At 35.2% G+C, this 24,750-nt stretch overlaps 1 long non-coding RNA gene across 7 annotated transcripts; it reads left to right on the top strand.

The window, feature by feature from the left end:
• Nucleotides 1-10,567: 10,567 nt before the first annotated feature.
• Nucleotides 10,568-24,721, top strand: LOC103163057. Of its 7 annotated transcripts, none has more exons than XR_003480389.2 (6): nt 10,568-10,661; nt 16,612-17,280; nt 17,780-17,863; nt 20,369-20,413; nt 20,773-20,943; nt 24,663-24,721. It is a non-coding gene; the product is annotated as an uncharacterized LOC103163057 (long non-coding RNA). The 7 variants fall into 7 exon arrangements; XR_004772008.1 differs by lacking the exon at nt 24,663-24,721 and having other exon boundaries at nt 16,612-16,663; nt 17,091-17,280; nt 20,773-21,659; XR_003480390.2 differs by lacking the exon at nt 20,773-20,943 and having other exon boundaries at nt 24,663-24,719.
• Nucleotides 24,722-24,750: the final 29 nt, after the last annotated feature.

The raw sequence follows: 24,750 nt of genomic DNA, 5'->3' as shown, positions 1-24,750 counted from the left end.
AATAAATATCAATGAAAGGATTTCTATAATATTCTGCTACATTCACAGATAGGTACCTTGTCCAGTCCCCCTCTGAGTGGCTTCCTCCAACACTAGATGGGAGCAGTTACAGAATTCCACAAACAGATAATATGTAGAAACAGAGTCTAAATTGGAGGTTTCTCCATTGAGTTGATCCCCTTGGAGATCAGAGAACCTGTCAGATAAGCAAGAGGAAAGGTTGTAGGAGTCAGAGGTGATGGAGAACATGGTCAACTGCATCAACTAAGCAGGGCTCACGTGGGCTTACAGACATTGAAAGAGGCCTAGGGTCAGTACCAGATTGTATGCATAAAGTTATGCCGGTTAACTTGGTGTTTCTATGGGACTACAAAGAGGGAAGGAATCAATGGAGATGTCAGAGGGAATGGGGGCTCTCCTGGCGTCAGAGAGGCATGTGTCTGCCTGACATCCTCCATGTACACTTTATGGTTGACAGCTTGGTGCTTTTGTGGGACTCCTATCAATGAGAATGTGAGTTTCTCTGACTCTTTTACCTGCTCTTAGGACTTTTCTCCCTCAATTGGATTGTCTTGTCCAGCCTTAACATGAGTGCTTTTGTCTTGTCTTACTGTATTTTGTTTTGTTGTGTGTTGTGTTTGCTTGTTGTCTTTTCTAGGGCTGCTCTTTGCTGAAAGGAAATGAAGGGATAATGAATCTGGGGGAGAGGATGGTGTGTGTGTGTGTGTGTGTGTGTGTGTGTGTGTGTGTGGAGAGAGAGAGACAGAGAGAGAGAGAGAGAGAGAGAGAGAGAGAGAGAGAGAGAGAGAGATTGGGAGGAGTGGAGGGAAGGGAAACTGGTTAGGATATATTGTATGAGAGAAGAATCTTTTTTAAATAATCATACAATATTGTCTTAAATATCCAACATTCAATCAAATACAGGAATCTGTTTCTCTATCCTGGTCTTGACCCCTTTGCTCATCATTCCTCCCTCTCTGAAACTGGATTCAAGGAGTTCTGCTCAGTGTTTAGCTGATAATAATATAATATAAATCCTTGAAAAATGTGAAAAGAAAACAAGAAACAAGAAAGTTACATATTTGTGTATCACTAATAGAATGAAAGGTGAATAATGAATGAAAAAATATTAATTGAAAGACTTTGTGTAATTATACAAAGAGTAGACAAAGACATTAACTATTCCTGTTAAAGAACAGCAACATATATTATGAAAATTTTTAATTTCTCAAGAAGACAAAAGATTTAATATTTGTCACCTTGCTTTATTAAGTAATCTGCAAACATTGTCCATGAAAGCTATGAGAGCTAACAGAAATATTGAGCACACATGGAGATTAAATACACATGTCAGATGTTATCTCATCCCAATAATGGACATTCCAATGTGTAATTGTGATTGGGATTTTATTTATGCTAAAATAATGAAATGCTTAGGATAGACAATAACTTATATACCAGGAACTGAAAATGATGGTGAAAGAAATAAAGATAAAATAGGTAAATAAATACATAACAACACAACCCATGTTCATGAATATAATGATGGCTTTAATAATGAACTATTCCTAGATGTTTAGCCTATACCCTTTATTTTATTTCCAAAACATGCCCTCCAATTTCCATATACTATAAAGAACCTTTAAGTACCTAAGCAAGCCTGAAATCTGAGAAGCACGTTGTGAACCATGCTGGCAATTTCCCACTCAATATAAAATTAAAGTAATAGAAAAAGTTCTGAAAGTGAAATACCAGTGCCATAAAAGGCAAACCGATCTGCCTATACAAATCAATTTTCAATATGTTCTTTATAAATCCTGCCTATATATATGACATATTCTATATATGATGTGTGTTTGCACACTTTCAGGGATCAGAAGAGAACCTTGGGAGTGCCACACCTTGCCTTCCACCTCATTTAAGACAGTTTCATTTTCCTGTAATGACAGGAAATTCATTGCTGTGTATTGAAGACTTTCTGATCCTCAGTTCCTTGTGATTCTTTTCTTACACCCCTTATTTTCTTCTAATTGTTCCAAGATTACAGATGAGAACAACCATATGCAACTTCTGTACTTTTTATGAATTGTAATTTGTGCTCCTACTGACCCACTGAGCCATGTCTGCTGACTATAGTAGGTTTTCTTAATTATTTAAATAAAGAAACAATAGATTTTTCAGAAAGTGAGGATGGGATAAGAACTGAAATAATTAATCATTTGAAAAAACCCTTTTCTCAGAAAATTTATAAAATTTGAATCAGAAATTATCAATGGCTAAATATTCTAGTAAAAAATTATTTAACCCCTGGAGGGAAACAACATGGTGTGGTCTAATTATGATAGAGTTAGTCCTGGATTTTCTGATATAGTAACAAGTACATGAGGTGCAAACAATATAGAGAAATTCAGTGCAAATTAAAGCATCATGCACATCAAAATTTATCTCTTAAAACTACGAAAAGTTTGAAATCTTACACAATACTGCTATTTGAGATCTGCCTCTTTAACTCTTATTTTAACTCTTAAGGGAATCAAAAGTTTGCTCCTAGACTGGGCACTTGAGTGGCACTTGAATGGCTGAGATAAAAGTATCATTTATATCCATAGGACACTTTGTGTGTGTGTGTGTGTGTGTGTTTTTTTTTTTTTTTTTTTTTCGTAGTCCTGGATACTCTGGAACTCTCCCTGTAGACCAGGCAGAGATCTGCCTCGCCCTGCCTCTCAAGTGCTGGGATTAAAGTTGTGCACTGTGTCATCTGACACTTATAATTTAAGTCAGTTTTTTAAAATGAGATTTTCATCTGAAAAATTTCATTTAAACAGTCGTTGGTCAAGTTTATCCTTTTCTTTTTCTGTTTTTGGATGTAACAATATTTCATACTATTTTGAAGAAGATTTTTCTCAAATATATTTTTTATATTTCCACAAAGTATTATTTGCTGAACAATCTACTATTTCAGAAATGTGCTATGTTTTTCTAATTTTTTAAGAACATTTGGCTAGTTTCCATTTGTTAACTACCACACATATGTAAAACCAGGCAAATCATCTTTGTGTCAGTAAAAAATTTCATTTTACTGTGAACAAGGAATTAGGAATAGAACTGCTACAGAAAATGACAGGATGCACTTAGCTTTATTGGATGTTGTTAAATACTTTTAGAGAGCAGATAGCCGTTTGCATTCCTACTGTCAATGTGCAATAAATCGAGTGCCCCAATAGTCTAGTGTGTGTGTGTGTGTGTGTGTGTGTGTGTGTGTGTGTTTAGCATGGAACTATTCTAATAGCTGTTAGCAAATGCCTCATTATGCTTCTAAGCTGTATACAGATTATATCCGTTCTAGAGATGAATCCAGGGACTTGCACATGCTTGCTATGTATTCTGCTAATTATTCTGCTAATGACTTGCATACTCACCTCTTGCTTGTAATTCTTTGAATAGTATAAATCCAACTTGTGTAAGATTTATGAAATGGAATATATTTTTCTTTTCTTTTTAAGTGTTAATCTTTCTTAACATTATCCTTCTTCTAATTTGGAAAAGTTTATGCTCAAATCTTTTTCTTGTTTTCAACTGATTTGCTTATTTCCTTCATGCATGCATTGAGCATTCTTACTTTCCAATTGATATAAAGCATTTAATAAGATACGAAAGTTTCCAATATTTTCTCCCGTTGTATTATATCATTGTCTCTAATTCTGTACATTATATATTTATCCTAATGCCATTTAGTTATAAGTACTTTTTTGTTTATAGACTCCATTTTAGGTATATATACATGTAATTTTGCTAAATTTATGTCATGTAGATTTATTGCTGTATCATCTGCTGAATATTTTATGAAGTCATATAAGATTTGGGCAAATATCTTTTTGTCTTCTTCCAATTTTGCACAAAATGATACATTTTAAAGACTATTACCCCGAAATTGAATTGTTTCCTGTTTGTACAAAGATTAAATGACTATATTTATGTATTTATGAAATAGGCTGCATATGTTTAGAGACATAAGACAACAAAATTATAATCTTACATGTGATTATTTCACTGAGTTGAGAACAGCTTTTTACAGGAAGCTGTTTTATCTATGTGTTGTTGAGGAAGATCTGTTTATGTTCCTCTCCCAGCTTCAAGAGATGATCTAAATACTTTCTTGTAGAATTAATGTTTTCTTCATTGCTGATTGTAATGTTGCACCTGCTTTCCAATTCCTCTTTTTATTCTTTGCTTTTCAAGTGTGCTAATTAAATCAGCTTCACTTTAGAATAGTTTTTGATATTTACTTAGATTTTGGTGGTTTAATTCAGATAATGTGATATTTAGTTTTTTACAACTCCATTAGGATTTACTAATTGTACAAAATAATAGAGTTCATTATGACTTCTCTTACATGAGTGTAATATTTAATCGCCTGGATCTTATCCTGGCCTACCCCATCCCCTCTTTTCCAACTTCTAGTTCATGTTTTAATTTTATGTGTTCTTTACTGTTTCACAGTTTTCTTCAGTTAATTATACTTGTGATTGAATTGCATTTGCCAAAGGAATCTATATTAAGTGTTCCATCTTAAATTCCTTAACTTTCACATCTATGAAATCTGTTTTCTTGGGGTCACATATAGAATTAGGAGGATAAGTGGTCATCATATTCAGAGTCTTCATTTTGCTTCCAATATCCTGGGTTTTTCATTTTTCCATATAAAGTTGAGTATTATTCTTTCAAGGTCTGTGAAGAACTCTGTTGGGATTTTGATGGGGATTATGATGAATCTGTAGATTACTTTTGGCAAGATTGCCATTTTTACTATGTTGATTCTACCTATCCAAGAGCATGGGAGATCTTTCCATTTTCTGGTATCTTCTTTAACTGCTTACTTTAAAGACTCAATGTTCTTACTGTATAGGTCTTTCACTTTTTTGGTTAGAGTTACCCCAAAATGTTTTATGTTGCTTGTGGTTATTGTGAAGGGTGATGTTTCTTTGATTTCTTTCTCATTGAATTTATCATCTGCATTTAGTAGCGCTACTGAGTTTTTTAGTTAATTTTGTATCCTGATACTTTGCTGAAATTGTTTATCAGCTGTAGGAGTTCCCTGGTAGACTTTTTTGGGTAGCTTATGTAGACGATCATATCATCTGCAAATAGTGAAAGTTTGAATTCTTCCTTTCCAATTATGTATCCCCTTGATCTCCCTTTCTTGTCTTATTGCTCTAGCTAGGACTTCAAGTAAAATATTGAAGAGATATGGAGAGAGTTGACTGCCTTGTCTTGTTCCTGATTTTAGAGGAATATCCATGAGTTTCTCTCCATTTAGTTTGGATGTTGGCTGTTGGTTTGATCTATATTGCTTCATCATGTTAAGATATGTTCTTGTTATTCCTGTTCTCTCCCGGATCTTTTTCATGATGGGAGGTTGGATTTTGTCAAAGGCTTTTTCAGCACCTAGTGAGATGATCATGTGGTTTTTCTTTTTCAGTTTGTTTATATGGTGGATTACATTGATGGATTTTCGATGTTGAACCATCCTTGCATCCCTGGGATGAAGCCTACTTGATCATGGTGGATGATTTTTCTGATGTGTTCTTGGATTTGATTCACCAATATTTTGTTGAGTATTTTTAGTATATATGCTGCTGAAGTGAGTATTTTTACATAGATGTTCATGAAGGCTATTGGTCTGTAGTTCTCTTTTTTTTCCATTCATTTATTTAGCTCATAAATAAAGTCACACAATTATTACACACAACACAGTATGTTCAAAATGGCATGGTTAAATTAAACCAGTTAACATGTTATATCACACATATTCATCATTTTTGTTTTGAGAACACTTAAAGTATACTCTCTTGCAACTTTTAAAATATAGTATATTGTTATCAACCATATTTATCATGCTCTCAGTAGACCTCAAGACTTCACAGAGTTCATGCCTCTTGTCCAACTGCAGTTTGATATCATTAAAGCAATCTTTTCCTCATTGCTAAAAGACCCACATTGAAGCCTAATAGCCACAATTCTGCTCTCTGATCCCATAAGTTCATCATTTCTAGGTTACACATAAAATTGAAATTGTGTGACATTTGTCTTCCAGTGTGTCACTTATTTTTTTTTTGGCAAGCATATAACTTTACTACTTACTAAAGATGAAATCAAATTTGCATGCACAGGTGAGAACTCACTGAAACACCTTGGATTCATCACATATTTGAGTTTCAATTAGCATATATACATATATATTTATATAAAAAGAACAATAATGGCAATGTGTTATGCATCAATAGCAGCAACAGCTTTTCCAGGTTCTGCAGTCATTTGAACAAAATTGTAGAGACATCCAGCACACTCCATTTAAAAAAAAAAAACAAAAAAAACAAAACTAAACAAACAACAACAACAAAAAAGTACAAAACAAAATCCTAGAAAACAGCACAGTTCTGTTACTCTTGTGGTACTTGGCACCATTTTATTTTTCAATTAGCTTCTTAGTCATCATCTGGGAGGAAACCATTCTGAGCAACATCATTAAAAACAGCTCTGATAAAGCATGGCCACTACTATGTATCATAAAGCAGGTCCTCATATGAGGGAGTACATATCATGTTTGTCTTTTTGTGATTGGGTTGCCTTGCTCAGAATGGTTTCTTCGAATTCCATCCATTTTCCTGAAAATTTCAAGATTTCATTGTTTTTTTCTGCTGAGTAGTACTCCATTGTGTAAATGTACCATAATTTCTCTCCTTTTTAGTTGTATCTTTGTGAGGCTTGGGTATCAATGTGATTTTATCCTCATAAAAAGTGTTTGGCAATGTCCCTTCTGCTTCTTATTTATGGAACAATTTGAGGAGTACTGGTATTAGCTCTTATTTGAATTTCTGGTAGAATTCTGCAGTGAAGCCATCTGGCCCTGGGCTTTTTTTTTGGTTGGGAGGCTTTTGATGACTGCTTCTATTTCATTAGGTGTTATAGGTCAATTTAAACTGCTTATCTGTTCTTGGCTTAATTTTCAAAGTGATATCTATCCAGAAAATTGTCCATTTCCTTTAGATTTTTTAATTTTGTGGATTACAGGTTTTCAAAGTATAACCTGAAGATTGTCTGGATTTCCTCAGTGTCTGGTGTTATACCCTCCATTTTGTTTCTGATTCTGTTTATTAGTGTGCTATCTCTCTGCCTTTTGGTTAGTTTGGATAGAGTTTTGTCTATCTTGTTGATCTTCTCAAAGAATCGACTCTGTTTCATTGATTCTTAGTAATGTTTTCCTAGTTTCTATTTTATTGATTTCAGCCATCAGTTTGATTATTTCCTGGTGTGTACTCCTCCATGGTGAGCTTGCTTCTTTTTTGTTCTAATGATTTCAGTTTTTCTGTCAATTCTCTTCTGTGACTATTCTCCAATTTCTTCATGTAGGCACTTAGTGCTATGAACTTTTCTCTTATCACTGCTTTCATAGTGTCCTATAAGTTTGGGTATTTTGTGTCTGCATTCTTATTAAATTCTAAGAAGTCTTTAATTTATTTTTTGTTTTTTCCTAACTCAGGAATGGTGCAATTGGGTGTTATTCAATTTCCATGAGTTAGTCGGTTTTCTGCAATTTGTATTGCTGTTGAATTCTAACTGTAAAGCATGGTGATCTAATAAGATACAGGGGGTCATTTCAATTCTTCCGTATCTGTAGGTTTGCTTTGTTGCCAACTCTGTGGTCAATTTTAGAGAAGGTTCCATGTGGTGCTGAGAAGAAGGTTTATTCTTTTGTGTTTGGATGAAATGTTCTATTGATATTTGTTAAACCCTGTTGGGTCATAACTTCTGTTAGATCCTGTGTTTCTTTGTTAAGTTTCTGTCTGGTGGTTCTGTCTAGTGATGAAAGCAGGGTGTCGAAGTCTATAAGTGTTTGTGGTTTTATGTATGATTTGATCTTTTTTGATGTTTCTTTTTGAAATGTGGGTGCCTTCGTATTTGGGGCATAGATGTTCAGGACTGAGACTTCATCTTAATGGACTTTTCCTTTGATGAGTATGAAATGCCCTTCTTCCGTATTGATTGATTTTAGTTTGAAGTCTAATTTGTTAGATATTAGGATTGCTACACCAGCTTGTTTCTTGGTCCCATTTGATTGGAAAATTTTTTCTCAACCCTTTACTCTGAGGTAATTCCTATCTTTGAAGTTGAGGTATGTTTCTTGTATACAGCAGAAGGATGGATTCTGTCTTTGTATCCATTCTGTTAGCCTGTATCTTTTTATAGGCAGGGATATTGATGTTCATTGATTGTTGGTTCTTGTTTGTTATGGATTTATTGTTGGTGGTGTCATTGTGTGTGGATTTCTCCCTCCTATTTCTTTTAGTGTTTGGTAAAATTGGATTGTCTATTGCCTATGTTTTTGTGAGTGTAGTTATCTTCATTGGGTTGGCCTTTTCCTTCCAGAACTTTCTGTAGTGCTGGATTTATTGATATGTATTGTTTAAATCTGGTTTTGTTATGAAAGATCTTGTTGTCTCAATCTAGAGTGACTGAAAGTTTTGTTGTGTACAGTAGTCTGGGTTGGCATCCATGTTCCCTTAGTGTTTGTAGGATATCTATCTGGACCTTCTGGCTTGCAAATTTTCCATTGAGAAATCGGGTGTGATTCTGATATGTCTGCCTTTATATGTCACTTGGCCATTTTCCTTTGCCGCTCTTAATATTTTCTCTTTATTCTATAGGTTTGGTGATTTGATTATTATGTGTCCAGGGGACTTCTTTTTGTGGTGCAGTCTGTTTGGTGTTCTCTAAGCTTATTGTACTTTAATAGGCATATCTTTCGGTAGGTTGGGGAAATTTTCTTCTATGATTTTGTTGAATATGTTTTCTGTACCTTTGAGCTGAATTCTTCACCTTCTTCTATACCTATTATTCTTATTTTGTTTTATTTTATTAGTTCAAATTAGGAACAAGCTTGCTTCAGATGTCAATCCCCTCTCCCTCTCCCTCCCCTCCCCCCCACCTGCCCCTAGCCATGCCCCCTCTACTCCCCAGGCAGGGTAAGGCCCTCAAAAGGGGCTCCCCAAAGTCTACCACATCATGGGCCAGGCCTAGGCCCTACCCCATGTGTCCAGGTCAAGAGAGCATCCCTTCACAAGGGATGGGCTCTCAAAATCCCTTCTTTTTTTTAACACCTTACATATTAAATACATTGCGTTACCTCTGTACAAATGGAAAAAAATTAAGTTCAACATTTCTAGACCAATATGGCTGTTAATTTTTGTACAATGCTAGCTCAACACGGTAACCTGGGATACTTTTTTTCCAAAGTTGACAGCACAGTTAAATTTTTCAAAAAAATATCAATATATATATATATATATATATATATATATATATATATATATATCATAATGGCAGTATTTTATGCATCAATAGCAGCAACAGATTTTCCAGGTTCTGCAGTCATTTGAACAAAATTGTAGAGATATCCAGCACTCTCCATTAAAAAAAAAGTAAAAAACAAAATCCCAGAAAAACAGCACAGTTCTGTTACTCTTGTAGTATCTGACACCATTTTTTTTTAATTAGCTTCTTATTCATATAACAAGGACATCTGTTCAACCATGTTCATAACTGTATTATACCTATTATTCTTAGGTTTGGTCTTTTCAGGCTGTCCTATATTTCCTGGATATTTTGTGTTAGGGATTTGTTAGATTTGAGATTATCTTTTGCCAATGACTCTGTATCCTCTAGAGAGTCTTCAACAACTGACATTCTCTCTTCCGTCTCTTGAATTCTATTGGTTATACTCACATCTTTAGTTCCTGATTATTTATCCAGCCTTTCTATTTCTAGCATCAGCTCATTCTGTGTTTTCTTTATTGTTTCTGTTTCAGCTTTCATGACTTGAACTGTTTTGAGTGCTTCCTTCACTTCTTTGGTTGTTTTTCTTGGCTTTCTTTAGATTCTTTAAGAGATTTGTTTATTTCTTGAATGTTTTGGTTTTTCTTTTCCTCCACTTCATGTAATCCTTTTGCTTTTTTTCCTTCTATTTTAATGTAGGAAAATACCAATACAGAGCCAGTAAAAATACAAAGGTATTTAATAGGGAAAAGCCTTGCTTACAGAGAAACCTAGCCAGCTGGCAGAGCTGCATTCTGTACATGAAGCCTGAAATGAAACTGAAACCAGAAACCTGCCACCTGAACATCCCTCACTCTATATCACCCTGAACAAGCCCTAAGCAGGCTTGGCTACAGCATTAGCTACAATTCCCCTTTTATTCTAAAAGAGGATTAAAACTTGACAGTGCAAAGTATCCAAAAGTAACAATCATAAATGTGAAATATGAGAAGATACAACAATCTGCTTGTGTCATCCTAACTATCTATTTTAACTAAACCGTAAAGTCACCTGAAAGAGGTGATCAAGCCTGAACACCTCCTTCCAATCCCAAGAGCTTCTGTGTATGTGTTTGTCTTATTGGATGATAAATAAGTACTGTTTGGCCAATGAGTCAGCATGTAAGGCAGGACTAGGAGTTGAGAAGGATTCTGGGAAATGTAGTAAGAACTGGTGATCCAGGCAGGAAGTGACATAGCATGGAGACTCATATTTAAGGAAGGAGAAGTAGGAAGTGGCCCCATTTCCCCTCCAAAGCTCTTCCTCCAGCAGCGAAATGTGATCCACCGGTAAGGGAGGACACCAATGGGAGGTGTCCGATAAGATTAGTCTTATAAAATATATAGATTAATGATAATTAAGGCTGAGCTAACAGATGAGAATCCTAGTCATTGGCCAAGCAGCATTTGTACATAATACAAGTCTCTCTGTGCATTAATTGGGGCCCTAAATCTGGCCAGTGACTGGAGTAAAGTGCACACATGATAGTGGGGCTCGGTGGCTTTTGGTGGAAAGATTTATTGTAACACTATTTATTTAAGGGATTTTCTTGTTTCCTCTTTAAAGGTCTCTATTATCTTCCTACGATAATTTTTGAGGTCCATCTCTTCTTTATCCTCTATTTTGGGCTTTTCAGATCTTGCTGGTGTGGAGTCCCTAGATTCTGTTGGTGTCATATTGTTCTTTCTTTTGTTGAGTGTGTTCTTATTCAGTCTTCTTCGCTTGACTTCTTCCAATGGATGCAGGTGGGATCTCTCTATCTCCTCTTGTCACCCAGTGGTGTGTGTGGGTCAAGACCTCTGGATGGTCTTGCTTCTCCTGCTAGTCGCCTCACTCAGTCGGGGTCAAGCCAGCGGAGGAGGGGAAAGGAAGAGTGAGTCGCATTTTGATTGTTTTTAATCAGATATTCATTGAATGTTTCCATCACACCTCCATGAGATACATGTTCTTTCCCTACTTAATTATTGTGGTGATTAAATCAGAAATGTTCCCCATTGGCTTCAGTACTTGAACACATCATTCTCAGTTAGTGGTACTTCTTTTGGGAGATTTAGGTGGTTCATTTGCTGGAGGAAATGAATGACTGTAAGTGGACTCTGAGATTAAATGCTTGGATCACATCCAGTTTACTCTCTCTGCCTGGCTTTTGTTGTAAGGTATGTGAGTTCTAAGCATCCTCTTCCTGCCACAATGCCTGTTTTTTGCCTTGTATCTTCTCTCAATGATGGATTTTAATCCCCCTGAAGCTGCAAGCCCAAATAATCTCTTTGTTTTAGAAGTTTCCTTGGTCACAGTATTTTGTATCAGGAACAGAAAAGTAACTAACACATTGAAATTTGATTTGTTGTTGGGTCTCGCTTTAGCCTCACAGAGTCATAGTACAAAGGCTTTTTGTTTGCTTTATGAACTTGGCCATGGAACTTCCTTTTAATGAACTGTATTCACTTGTTTATGCTGTATAATTTTTCTCCAACATTTGGGCCCAAAGAATCTGCATGACACTATCTGTCTTCCAATAAGAATGGTAAGTCACTGTGGGAAATCTAACCTCAACATCCACATAAGAGACAGGCCCATACAAATGCATATGAATTATGCATAGCTTGAATATACAACTGACTGACAAAACCTGAGATTGTATTATAAATGACTGTGCTATTGCATTAGTGATAAATTTCTAATGCAATGTTAATGAGGTAATAACTGACTAACTCAATGCAACCAATTGTAAACAATTCCATCAGCAACTAAAACATTTTCTTCACTGTACACTAAAAATATAAAAACTACTGTCCTAGTTATTTAGGGTTACCACTGCAAAGATGAAACACCATGACCTAAAGCTAGTTGGATAGTGTTTCTTTTTCTAATGCTTTCATATCTTAGTCCATCACTGCAGAAACTCAGGACAGTAATTTAAGCAGAGCAGGAACCCTGACACAAAAGCCATGCAGGGGTGCTGCTTACTAGCTTGCTCATCATGGTTTGCTCAGCCTGCTTTCTTACATAACTCATAACACCAGCCCAGGTACAGCATCACCTATGGTGTGCTAGGCTCTCCCGTATCAATCGCTAAAAAGAAAATAATCCACAGGCTTGTGTCTAACCAGATCTTATGGAGATATTTTCTCAATTGTGGTTTCCTCATTGCAGAGGACTTTAGCTGTGTCAAATGCACATAAAATTAGCCAGCATAATCACCAATAAAAATCTAGAATAATTCTGAGATATCAGTGATTTTGTGTGAATGTGAATGCATCTGTTTTAAGAACTGATAAAAATAAGTAGAGTGGAGTTGGCATTATAGCAGAGAGATTATTTCAAATTCAAATGCAAATTACAGTACAAATGATCCTGAAAATGAGCAAAATTAAATGCTTTTAAAACATTTGGTAGACTCCTGAATACTGCAAATTAAAGGAGGATGTACAATAATTTAAAAATCTAGACAATAGAAATACAGCAAATAAAATACAGATTGATTGAAAATGTTCTTCCTTAGCATACCAGCTATACAAACCTAAATACCTCTTGTTGTATTTATTCATATTTTAAAAGGTAATACACATAAAGAAACAAGGACTTGTTCTCCCAAACACATTTATCTCTAACCTTATTTCAGTAATTATATCACAAATTCAAATAGCTATTTTAGAAAATTTCTGCTGCTAATTAAACAACACTAAACAAATGTGCCCTAACTTTCAGACGTATTTGAAGAACCTCTTTTCTGTTCAGTTACAATAAATTTGGGTAATGGAAGTTTACTGAAGCCTAAGCTTATATCTTCATATAAGGCAACAGAAGTAGTTTGTTTCAACATATGAAAATGGTAATTTAAACGTACTTCTCAATTCTTACTGTTCATATTGTCCAGATAACTCTTGATTGACTGATGAGTGTACAAATGGGCCTTTATTCCTGGTGTTGATGGATGCCACTAGCAAAATTTAGAGGTTCCAATCCAGATCAAAGTATGGGGAAAATATCTTTTGAAGTACAACAGAAAGTGAAAATGATAATCTTAAGCATGTTTATTAAGTTACTAAAAATTTTAGTATTTCTCCAAATATGTCAATGTCTTTTCTTCCCTCCTACTAGAAACTGATCCCTCTGAAAATAGATTTCTGTCTACAGTCTTTTCTAATTAAAATAAGCTTTCTATATAATATTTCCAGTAAAAATAAATTCTGGAATTTTCTCAATTCCTAGACTTTTGCGCTGATTTGTAGAATATTAGTAACTGTGAAAGAACTGAAGACACTTGGAGTACACAAAGAAAAAAACAAAACAAACAAAAGAAACCACAATTGTGTTGCTGTTTACCCACCAGCTTCTATATCAGGAAGAGCATGCATATGATTTGCATAGAGACCCTTAGCTGTTACTGATATGTGAATTGGTGAACCTACTGTGGATGACTTTTGCTTACTCACTTCAATCCCTGACCTGTCTTAATTTAGTTCTTTTGTGCCTTGCTGTTGACTTCCCAGAATCTATAATTGTGGGGTTTTGTTTTTTCCACTGATGTCATCTGTATTCTGTCATTTTAGAGGAAGAATCCCCAAAGACTCTGAAACTGTTCTCTTGCGACACATACACAGCCACAAGGAAAGTTTTGCAGCCTTCATTCTGTGTAGCTGTTAGGACATGCAGTATCTTCTATGATTAAAGTAGAGTGATAGAACCAGAAGGTTGACTCATGTCAGCTCACCAAAAAACTTCCTGTGCTAGCAATGCAGTTTCATGCTAGAATATTTGCTCATTCTCAAAGGGTTCTGTCTTACCCACACTTTCCTTCCAGGGTCAAGGATGGAGAACCAATATAGAATTTTGGCCTCATTGTCTCTTAGTTTTTCCATAAACTTATTTGAAACAACACCCTCATTTGAAGACATAAAAGAGTGAAAAGAATACTGGAATAAAATAAAACTTTTCCATCATGCTCAAAGATGAAGAATAGTGAAAGTGAGGCATGAATATCATTTACACTTCCTATTATAGAAATTCCAAAATATATTATAAAGTCTATGTATCTCAGTGTCCTGTGTTCCATTAATAGGAATCAGTATTTTCAAAGATTATTTGAGATTTCATGAGCAAATAATGCCTCATAATGTACACAACTAAAGGCCTAGAATCTTAGACCTCAGACAATAATGAATTATCAGAGGTAATATGAGTATATGGGTTTATATCATAATAGCCACTTAGGCGCCTCTTAGTACTATGAACTACAAAATTTTAAGACTGTTTTGCATCAAAATGTTTACAAAGGTCTTTTCTTTCTCTCATGGTAGTTTTGCTTCATATTTCCCATCTTAAAAGGAAATAAATACTTAACAATGTAAGCAGAAGAGTCCAAGTCCTTTCTACATTGGGCCTATTGCACTTATGAAAAGACACAATTCTTATGAGTCTTTCATTTCTACCATAAGTAATGTAATGTTTGTACCTTAAGTGTATAAATAGTGATTTTTAAAGTAGGTTACCGTAAAAGAGATTATAGCTTCAAAATAGGTTACAGTAAAATAGTATATTAATGAAATTTATCCACAAGGAAACATCAATATAAACTAAATACTATGTGCCAAATATTCTCCTGTTGCTCTGAGATTTTGATAAATTCTATTTAATCATTTATCCAATAACTTATGGGAAGCTCAAGGTCACTGGGTAATTTCTGAAAATAAAAAAGTATTTTATTGTTTCTGTTGGAACAAAGTTGGTTTGAATTTGTTGCCCCTGTTGGATCCCAATATTCCAAGGTCTGTGTCACTGTCCTTTAGTCGTCACCATACCAGAGCTATAATGTCCTCAGCACTGATGTCACAGTCACCTGTAACTCCAGCTACAAAGGTTTACTACAACTCTATCCTCTATAGTTGTGCTAAGCAAGCAAATTAAAGGTAAAAAAGTTCAAAATTCAAAATCAAGCACACACACACACACACACACACACACACACACACACACACACACATCCCACACACATCATGTATGTATGTGAGTTTATTTCAAGTTCCTTTCTGTTTTCAGTGAAGTATTAATTTATTCTTGAATAGTGTATTATATTAATGTGAAGTAAAACAGAAGTGTAGGATACCTGGGACTCATTCCATATTTTCATGCCACATGTCAAGTAGTACATACTTATTACATATGTGAGATACAATAATATCAAAACTTTAAGAAACTGAATTCAGGCTAATTTTAAAAGGAAGGTATGATTGAGCTACTCCTCCATCACCAAATTCTTTTTGATTTTGTGGGTTAAAGTTAAACACTCTACTGGAAGACAGACAAATAGCCTCCCACTGTGGCCAACCACATGGGGAGATGTCTCAGCAGCTAAAATCCCTTCCTTCAAAAGCCTTGCAATCTATGTTTGATTTCTACAATCTCCATATGAAAGAGAACTAACTCCACAGAGCTATCCTCTGCCTCTCACACAGGGTGGGGGGGCATGAGTATGCACCCACCACATGTATCATGCACATATCCCCCCATAATAAAGAAGATAAATAATAAAAGGAGATTTTGTTTAATGTATTTAATTAAGGTAAATATATCCAAGATGGTATGTCTTCAGTTCTTATTTATGTGTTTTGAAATAGCTTATATGTTTATTATTAAATTTCAGAAGTAATTATCACTTTGAGCATATAAAGATTTGAAGCATTTACAAATAAATATACTACTTTTATAACATTTACTTTTGTACTTACTACTTTAATGTACCAAACTTACTGTTGCTAGTTTATATGTTTTTTGACCAGCAAACATTGATTTCCCAAAGGAATGTCAGGTAAAATGACTATAATTTCTTTTTATTTCATTTTGGTTCATCAATTTGAAGCTCTTTTCTATTAAATACAGTGCCCATATGTTATGAATATGGTACTTGTTACGAGCATGATATAAGACTAACAGTTACAGAATATAAAAGACATGCCTTCCTTTTGGAAAAGAAACTTTTTTACTAAAGTATTAGTCAGTATTTGTAATAAATATGTTGCCAGAAAGAGCACAAGCTCTGCACGAACAAAGATTGTAGGAAAATGCTATTAATTTCATAATATCAATTTATTTTAAAATAGCTGAATAAACTCTTGAGAAATATTCACCTTATAATTGTGCTTTTGTCTATACTGTCTTCTCATATTCATGTGAGCTACTTCTGGACAATTAGCCTGTACTGTGTGTTAAGCCCTCTTGTCTCTCTTTGCTTGTTTTCAGAGAAACTGAAAATGCAAAGGAACTACAGTCACAACATCTCAAGATATGCTAAGTATTTCCAGAAAACCCCTGATTTTGTTATAGTGTTCTCTACCTTTCACTGACCTGCAACAGCATTAGAGAAGCTATTGTAATGCTCTTATGAAATAAACCCCAAATAGGCTGCTTTCTGGAGGCTCTTATCTTTGGTTCAGGTGGCATGTGTATAGCTGGAGCTACATCTGCTCTTGGCAGTTTTGGGGGCTTTGTTGGACCTCATCATGCTGAATGCTTGGATTCTTTTGTCCCTGGTTGCCCATATGCAAATAATGAACCTGCTCTGGGTAAATTTTTGTATGCATAGGTGTTTTGTCTCATTAGACTCAGACAAATTAATAAGCTGTATGCTGTGAACTTTCTTCAGTTTCTTGTTGAACTATGGGACAGCCAGTTGCTCAAAGGCACTGTAGAATTAATTAATTACTCATCTTCCTTTGTAGAAACTGGCTTAAAACTTGGAAGATGGAACTCACATGTTCACAAGTTGAGAAGTTTAGAAAGCAGAAACAACCTTTTAAAGAAAAAATACCTTCACGATTCTTCATGAAGGATAAACCTGAACTTCAGGTTCTACAGTAAAAGGAACACCATAAATGTTCATTGGTATTTCTGATGAAGCTCAAGCAGAAGGTGTGCCTTCCCCTGAAGTCATTTTCTAGATTGATGGTTGCCCTTTGATTCCTGTTGATTCGTCTTTTAGATATATTTTTTATAGTTGGGAAAAATATTTTGTCTATATTATGAAAACTAATAGGTTAATTTGAAATAAGAGGCTGCAAAACAAAACAAAACCAAAAAACTCTCTTGTTCAAGAAAGGAAGATAATAAATTTCTTCACACCTGTGGCATGTTTACCATAAATCTCCCAATTTCCAGTTGTCCTGGCTCTTACAAACTGTATCTTTTTACCTATTCAGAATCTCCATCTGTCTTGTATGATAGAGGTCTGTGATGGTTTCAATAAAAATGGTCCCCATATTCTCAGGCATTGAACACTTGATCACCAGTGAATGGTACTATTTGGGAGGTTGAGGTAGTATGGGCATACTGGAGAAAGTAACACTCAGGGTGGACTCTGGGTCTCTATATGTTTGTCACACTTCCTGTTTCATGTTTTCTCCTCTTCAAGATTTCAGTGTGAGCCCTTGGCTTCCTGACACCATGCCTACTACCTGCTTTTTCTGATCTGACATTATGAACTCTGTTTGGAAAGGTAAGTGAAAAGAAACTGTTTCTTCTATAAGTTATCTTGACCATGGTGGTTTTTCACAGCTACAGAAAAATAACGAATTCAACCACTCTTAAGAATATCTCATTGAAAACATGATTACTTCAACTCCTTCAACTCTTAAAGTTACATAACCCAAACTACACAAATAACTTCTAAATAACAAACCAATGACCTACTGGACAATAAGTTAGTTAAGGACTGTCTCTTAGAAAACCGTGATGGAGTCTATAGTACTGTAAACAAAACCTCCCATACATAGGTCTACCACTTAGAAATGATTGAAAATTGGTCCACAATTTGACTTCCCAATTATGTCTTCAAAGTGACATTCATCTTTCCTTTATCCTTTTCCTTTATCTCACTTCATCTATCCCTAAATTACTGTAAACTAGATATAACCTTATTGATTCTGAGGCCCCAGTCCTTAATAAAGGAGTATTTTGATAAAGAGGCACTAAGTCTCTATTAAAATGTTTTACATGAGACTCATCTGATGTGGATGTCCTTTTTACAAACAACCAACCTTAGATTTTGTGTAGACGTTCATTAACCTCTCAGCTTTAGACAAGTTTAGGTACTTTATTCAAGTCTTTTTCTATATTCAGATCTGTTCTTAAATGATGAGGTGCACTCATCAAGCCATTTTTTTGTCTCGGGATCAATAAGTTTCAATAAGATCAATAGGGTAGGAAAACAATAATGGGCCTGTATACCTTTCTGAAGTGGTACAAAAGATGCTGACTAAAACTTACAATCAGGTTACTCTTAGTCAACAGTCAACTTTCATTTCAAAAGCTCCTTTTCCTCTATTTTCCTCTTTTACTACAGTGCTGAAAGCCCCAGGAATTGTTAAATAAATTCATTAATCTTGAGGGAAAAACTTAAGAAAGGATAATTATGTTAAATGCATCTCCTAACCCTTTGGGAGAGTCAACAATTAGATCATTTCCAAAGTATCTTCAGATGAGCATATGAGCATGTTCCATGCCATTATATTCTAGAAGTAGGTGGTTTGATTTTGAGTTTATAAGCACTCACATGCAAGTGATTGTCTAAATTTAATAATGATAATTCATATATACTCAGAAGGCTCTGGCTGCAAGCTTGTCACATGTCTGAGATTCACTTCAGCATTATAGTCTATCCTAAGCATTATGAAATGGACATGAACCTTTCAGAGACAGGTAAAGGATGCTATGTCAAGGAAGTGATATACTTGTGTGAGAAGTAGGTAAGAAAGAGTGGTGTCAAGGACAATCCCCACTGTTGAATGGACTGTATTTGGTATCACCTTAGAAACAAACCTTTGGAAGGGCATATAAGGGTATTTCCAGAGTGTTTTAGTTGCAAAGGGAAGACCCTGAATACATGTGGGAGCATCCTATGTGCTGAGAACTAAGACTGAATAAAAGGGAACAAAGAGAGAGCTGAGTGCCAAGATTTCTATGTCTTGCTGGGCGTTGGTGGTGCATGCCTTTAATCCCAGCACTCGGGAGGCAGAGGCAAGTGGATCTCTGTGAGTTCGAGGCCAGCCTGGTCTCCAGAGTGAGTGCCAGGATAGGCTCCAAAGCTACACAGAGAAACCCTGTCTCAAAAAACCAAAAAAAAAGAGAAGATTTCTATGTCTCTCTCTCCTTCTTCTTCTCCCTTATACTTCATTTTCCTGTAACATGGCCTTCCTTGTTATGGCAGTATGAACTTCAAAATTAGTAGCAGAAATAAACACTTACATCCATATGTCACAACTGTTAAGCATTTTGTCATAGTTGAAGAGCAGAGTATGACCCCTGGAATCAACATGCTGAGAATAAACTTCCTCAAGTTGTCCTGTGAAATCCATACATATGCTACTGGGTCAACAGAGGGGGGATGAGGTGGAGGTCTGGGAGGTGGAGGAGGAGGAGAGAGAGAGGGAGAAGGAGAAGGGATTGGCATGGTAAGCAGGCTTCTTTCTAAATTGAACTAATAAAAATAATTTCATGGAAAAACATTATGGCAGCTGTTGCTGCCTACACAAAATCAAGCAGTTAGCATTCCCATATGAAAGGCAGAGGAGCTCATGACCTGTACCCACCTATGATGACATATTGGCAGTTTATGGCTTCTGAAAGGTTATTTAGTTATCCTTAAGGGTGTGGCCTCTAGTATGTAGACCTTGTTGCAGTAAATGGCCCCATACCAAGACTACATGGGCATCAAAATGAATCATAGTGCTTTATTATGAACAAAGGGGGAAAAGAGGAAAGAAGGAAGGAGGGAAGAGACAGAGAGGTAAAAGAAAGAGAAAAGAGAGTTAAAATAAAATTGATAAATGAGATGGAGGAATGAGGGTTCAATCTGGCAGTAATTAGGTATTAATGGGCAAATATGATCAAAATTGATAGCATGCACAAAATAAATTACAAAATTATTATCAATCAATATTAATATGATTAATATTATATTTTAAATATAAAAGATGACATTAGAAATCTTGATTTTTTTCAGAGTATAACTTAATGTACCAAGAAATCACATCTTTCAGTTCAAACAGTAAGTCATTTTCCTTTTCCTTCATAGTGGATTATGTTTGAGAAAACCATCAGTGGATTCATTTGGTTATTATGTCTGAATTTGAGATTAATACTAGATAGAGGTTATATAATTAATTGAAAAATAAAGCATTTTTATAGGAATAGTTAATTTTTAAGAGCAGTGGAAAATTACATGCTGAGAAATCTCACTGGCATAGATTATGTGACATAGTCCTGGATGAGCCAACACTTTCTGGCTGGAACTATCAGCTGTAACAGTCAATGAATTTTTGAGAAGGCACATAAGGAGTATTTCAAATTGTGGGTTTTGCCATAAGAAACTGCTAATGGTTGTGATTGACACTCTTTTTGCTCAAGACAGCTAGAGCAGCAAAGGAGACAACTGCCAACTGCCAACTGCCAACTGCTTGTTGATGGGAACTGGGCATCATGAACTCAGAAGACTAACCATTAATACTGATGGTTATCTTATCTTATTTCTCCATTGCTGTAACAGTGCAGAGCATATGTCTGGTGCTCTAGAACAAGGTGGGCCCAGATTCTCTAACTCACAGTGCACATGAGACTGGAGGTGCCAGTTTGAGATACTTTTTTGATTTGAAGGCCATGTATATTCAAGTGCAGAATTACTGCATCATATGTTACTTTTGTGTGTGTGTGTGTGTGTGTGTGTGTGAGAGAGAGAGAGAGAGAGAGAGAGAGAGAGAGAGAGAGAGAGAGAGGGGGGATAGGTATATATAGAGAGACAGAGAGATAGAGAGACAGAGACAGAAACAGGGACAAAGAGAAAGATAGGTTGGTTTGGTGTGGGGTATGGACACAAGACAATTGCTGCAGCAATAAACCATATCCTGAGCCTAGTATTTGTTTGTATTAATGGACCTACAGTGTCTGTACTATACTGGAGACCAAACCGAGAACCTAATGCATACTATGTATATTCTACCACTTGGTTTCTACGGCAAGCCTTTATGTTTAAGTTTTAATGAGAAGGAAGTACAATTTCTTTTCTTTGGTTCTCCCTTCAATTTCCCATAGCACATTTATTACTTTCCATTCCAAATATCATAGTGTTTATGGCCATTCTTCTGGCATCCTTTGCATATGTAAATTTTATATTAAATTATGAAAATAACCTTCAAGCTTTGATGAAAAAATACTAGAACATAAATGCTATTCTAACAAATATATAATGTAATGGTGTTACAGGACATTGAAGTGGACAAATAAAAAAATCTACTCTTTTCCTGTATCTTCCTAATTGCTGGTTAAAAGCTGGCCAATAGTTTAACACTGTCAATAGGGCTCTTATAATTTGTATTTTTTATAGTAGTTGTTCTCTCATTAGTGATATGTCCAGAGTATCCTCTTGTAACTAAATGAATATAAAATTTGTGTTAGTGAAATTTATTCTGGAGATCTATCACACAACTGATGGGGATGCACTGTGTATGTTTATCTTACTGATTGTTGAATAAAATACTGTTTGGCCAATGGCAGCAAGTTAGGCAGGACTAGGAGTCAAAGAGGATTCTGGGAAATGTAATAGAGAAGTGGTGTTCCAGGCAGGAAGTGACATATCAAGGAGAAACAGGAAATGTCCTGCTTTCCCCTTCGCCTCCTCCAGTGGCAGGATGTGAGCCACCAAGAAGGAGGGATGCCAGTAAGGCATCCAATAAGATAAGCCTTATAAAATATATAGATTTATGATAATTAAGCCTGAGCTAACAGATGAGAATCCTAGCCATTGGCCAACCAGCTTTGAACCTAATATAAGTCTCTCTCTGTATTAATTTGGGCCCTAATTCGGGTGGGTGGCTGGCGTAAAGCCCACACGTGGTGGTGAGGCTCGGCAGCTTTTGGTAGAAAGATTTATCGTAATACACAGCATTTTGTATATATTTAACAATTCAGATTATAATCTTGAAAATGTCAGAATGCATTGTATCCCAGATCAAACATCCACATCCCAGAGTAGAACAAAATGAAACATAAACCAAAAACAAATGAGTAAAAGAAAACTCATAGGCTTGCGTGGAAAACTTTATAGGTCATGACTACATGTATTATCAGTGATGTTTAGTTGCTTCAAAGTATATTAGTTTTTCCCACAAATTAGTGTATATATATATGTATATATATATATATATTGTATATATATGTGTATTATATATATATATAATATATATATATATATATATATATATATACTTAAAATGTCGAGTTTTAAAATATATCAATAGCAGTAATAAAGTTTTTTAGATAATAAAGTATATTGAAGATAACCTTAGGTATTTAAGAGGTTATAGAGATCTGGGGCTTTCCTTTTAGGAAGCAATTTTTAAATTCTTTGGAATAGACAGCAGCTTTATTTTATGTTATCTCTGAAATTTGTGTAGCATTCTCCATTTCATTAAAAGAGAAACTCAAGGTCTAATATGTAGTATAAATAAGTGTAACAAATTCTAAAAGTCCAAAATTGTTGTTTTGCTCTCCATCCCTTTAAATTACTCTTTTCATGAAAATTCTATTGAATTATAGTCTGTGTGTTTTTTCTCATTTAAAATACTAATATAAATGCTAACCAAAAGTCTTTTAGCTTCTCAATAATATTATCATTTTAAGAAAACAAAGTATAATATATCTTACCAAGTATACAAACTTCTTTTCTTAAAATTTTCCATTAGTGTTGTATAGTGGTGAATTACATTAATACCAACTTCTTGGGAAACGAAACATATGTAACTGGGACTAGGATTAAAAGGCAGCAGAAAAATGCCACAGGAATTGCCTTAACAAAAACAGCAAAACAAAGGGTTTTGTATACATTTTCAAAATTTTCCTAGCAACAGATAAATGCCCAAAGCAGCTTCATATTGTTTTCACTCTCTTCCTCTCCACCTTTCTCTCCTTTCTTTTAATTGATAATCAATTATCATTGACTTTGAAATATATCATTTTCTTGTCTCTCAAATATTAACACAGAAGCAACTGTATATTTTCTTAAGCAAACAAACAAAACAAAACAATAACAATAACAAAAAATCCCAGGTTGCTACATTTTGTTTTTGAATTTCCCTTTTTTTTTTCTTTAAAAGGAGTGAGTTGTTTACAGGGGGGTTAAATGCTTTACAGACAAAATAAATAAATAAATAAACAAACAAACAAAAAATGCGCTGGAACCAACTTATTTATCATCATTTTCTTCTTCATCTTCCTCTTCCTCTTCTTCCTCATCCTCTTCGTCCTCCTCATCATCTTCCTCTTCCTTCTTTTTCTTGCTCTTTTCCGCCTTAACCATCCTGTTTTTCCCTGCATCGGGTTTTCCTCTAGCTCTGTAAGCAGCAATATTCTTTTCCTACATCTTCAGTTTGGCAGCCTTCTTTTCATAGGGCTGCTTGTCATCTGCAGCAGTGTTGTTCCACATCTCTCCCAGTTTCTTTGCAACATCACCAATGGCTACCCAGCTTGCTACATTTTAACAAATTTAAAATGACTAAATTCTGAAATTGCCATTTCAAAGCAATTTGACTCAGTGGGAGAAAACGCACAATGTTTCAGAATTTAAGTGTTTTAGCCTTTCCTAGTTTTTAAATGTAGCCTTGAGATTACCTTTTGACTTTTAGTAACTTATTTAGATGGTCTTTTTCTGAAAGCTTTGTCTACTAAAAGGTCAAGAAAGTGGTGACAATCACTTAAGAATAGGTTTAGGATAGATGTTTATGAGCTTCTCCTAAGAAAATGATCTAGTTAAGATGATGTATGTACCTCAATTTATAGGAATTTTTGAGGCTTTTCCAGAGTTATTTGAATAGTCTGGCTTTGTAAGAATGGAAAATAAGACATCTCATTTCTTTACTTCCTCTCATTTGCTTTATTCATGAATACAGCCAGAATGTAAATGAGCAAATCCACCTATGAAAATTGTGATCCATAAATTATTTCAAACATCACCAATGAAAGAATATGTCCCAGTAATTCTAATGGTGAAAGTTCAATACCTGTTTCAGTCTGGTTCCATAATTCTCTGCTGCTCTGTCTCCCTATGCATTCATTCAATTCAGGTTAAACTCTGCATGTGTGTTGCTGGAACACTAGAAAACACATCTATGTCTTCATTTCTTGTGTTAAGAAACAGGTGGAGACAAGGATGACCCCAACTAGGAATCTAAGCACTATTAGAGACATTACTTTAAGTGTCCTTCTCCTATAATGAGATTGATGACTATCTTAATGCCATCTTACAGCCTTTATCCAGTAGCTGATGGAAGCAGAAACAGAGATTCACAGCTAAGCACTGAGCTAAACTCTGGGAATCCAGTTGTAGAGAGCGAG

The sequence above is a fragment of the Cricetulus griseus genome, assembly GCF_003668045.3.
Source record: "Cricetulus griseus strain 17A/GY chromosome 1 unlocalized genomic scaffold, alternate assembly CriGri-PICRH-1.0 chr1_0, whole genome shotgun sequence".
In the NCBI taxonomy this organism is placed as follows: Eukaryota; Metazoa; Chordata; class Mammalia; order Rodentia; family Cricetidae; genus Cricetulus; species Cricetulus griseus.
Note: the sequence above shows the minus strand (reverse complement) of the source record. Positions and strands in the feature narration are given on the sequence as shown.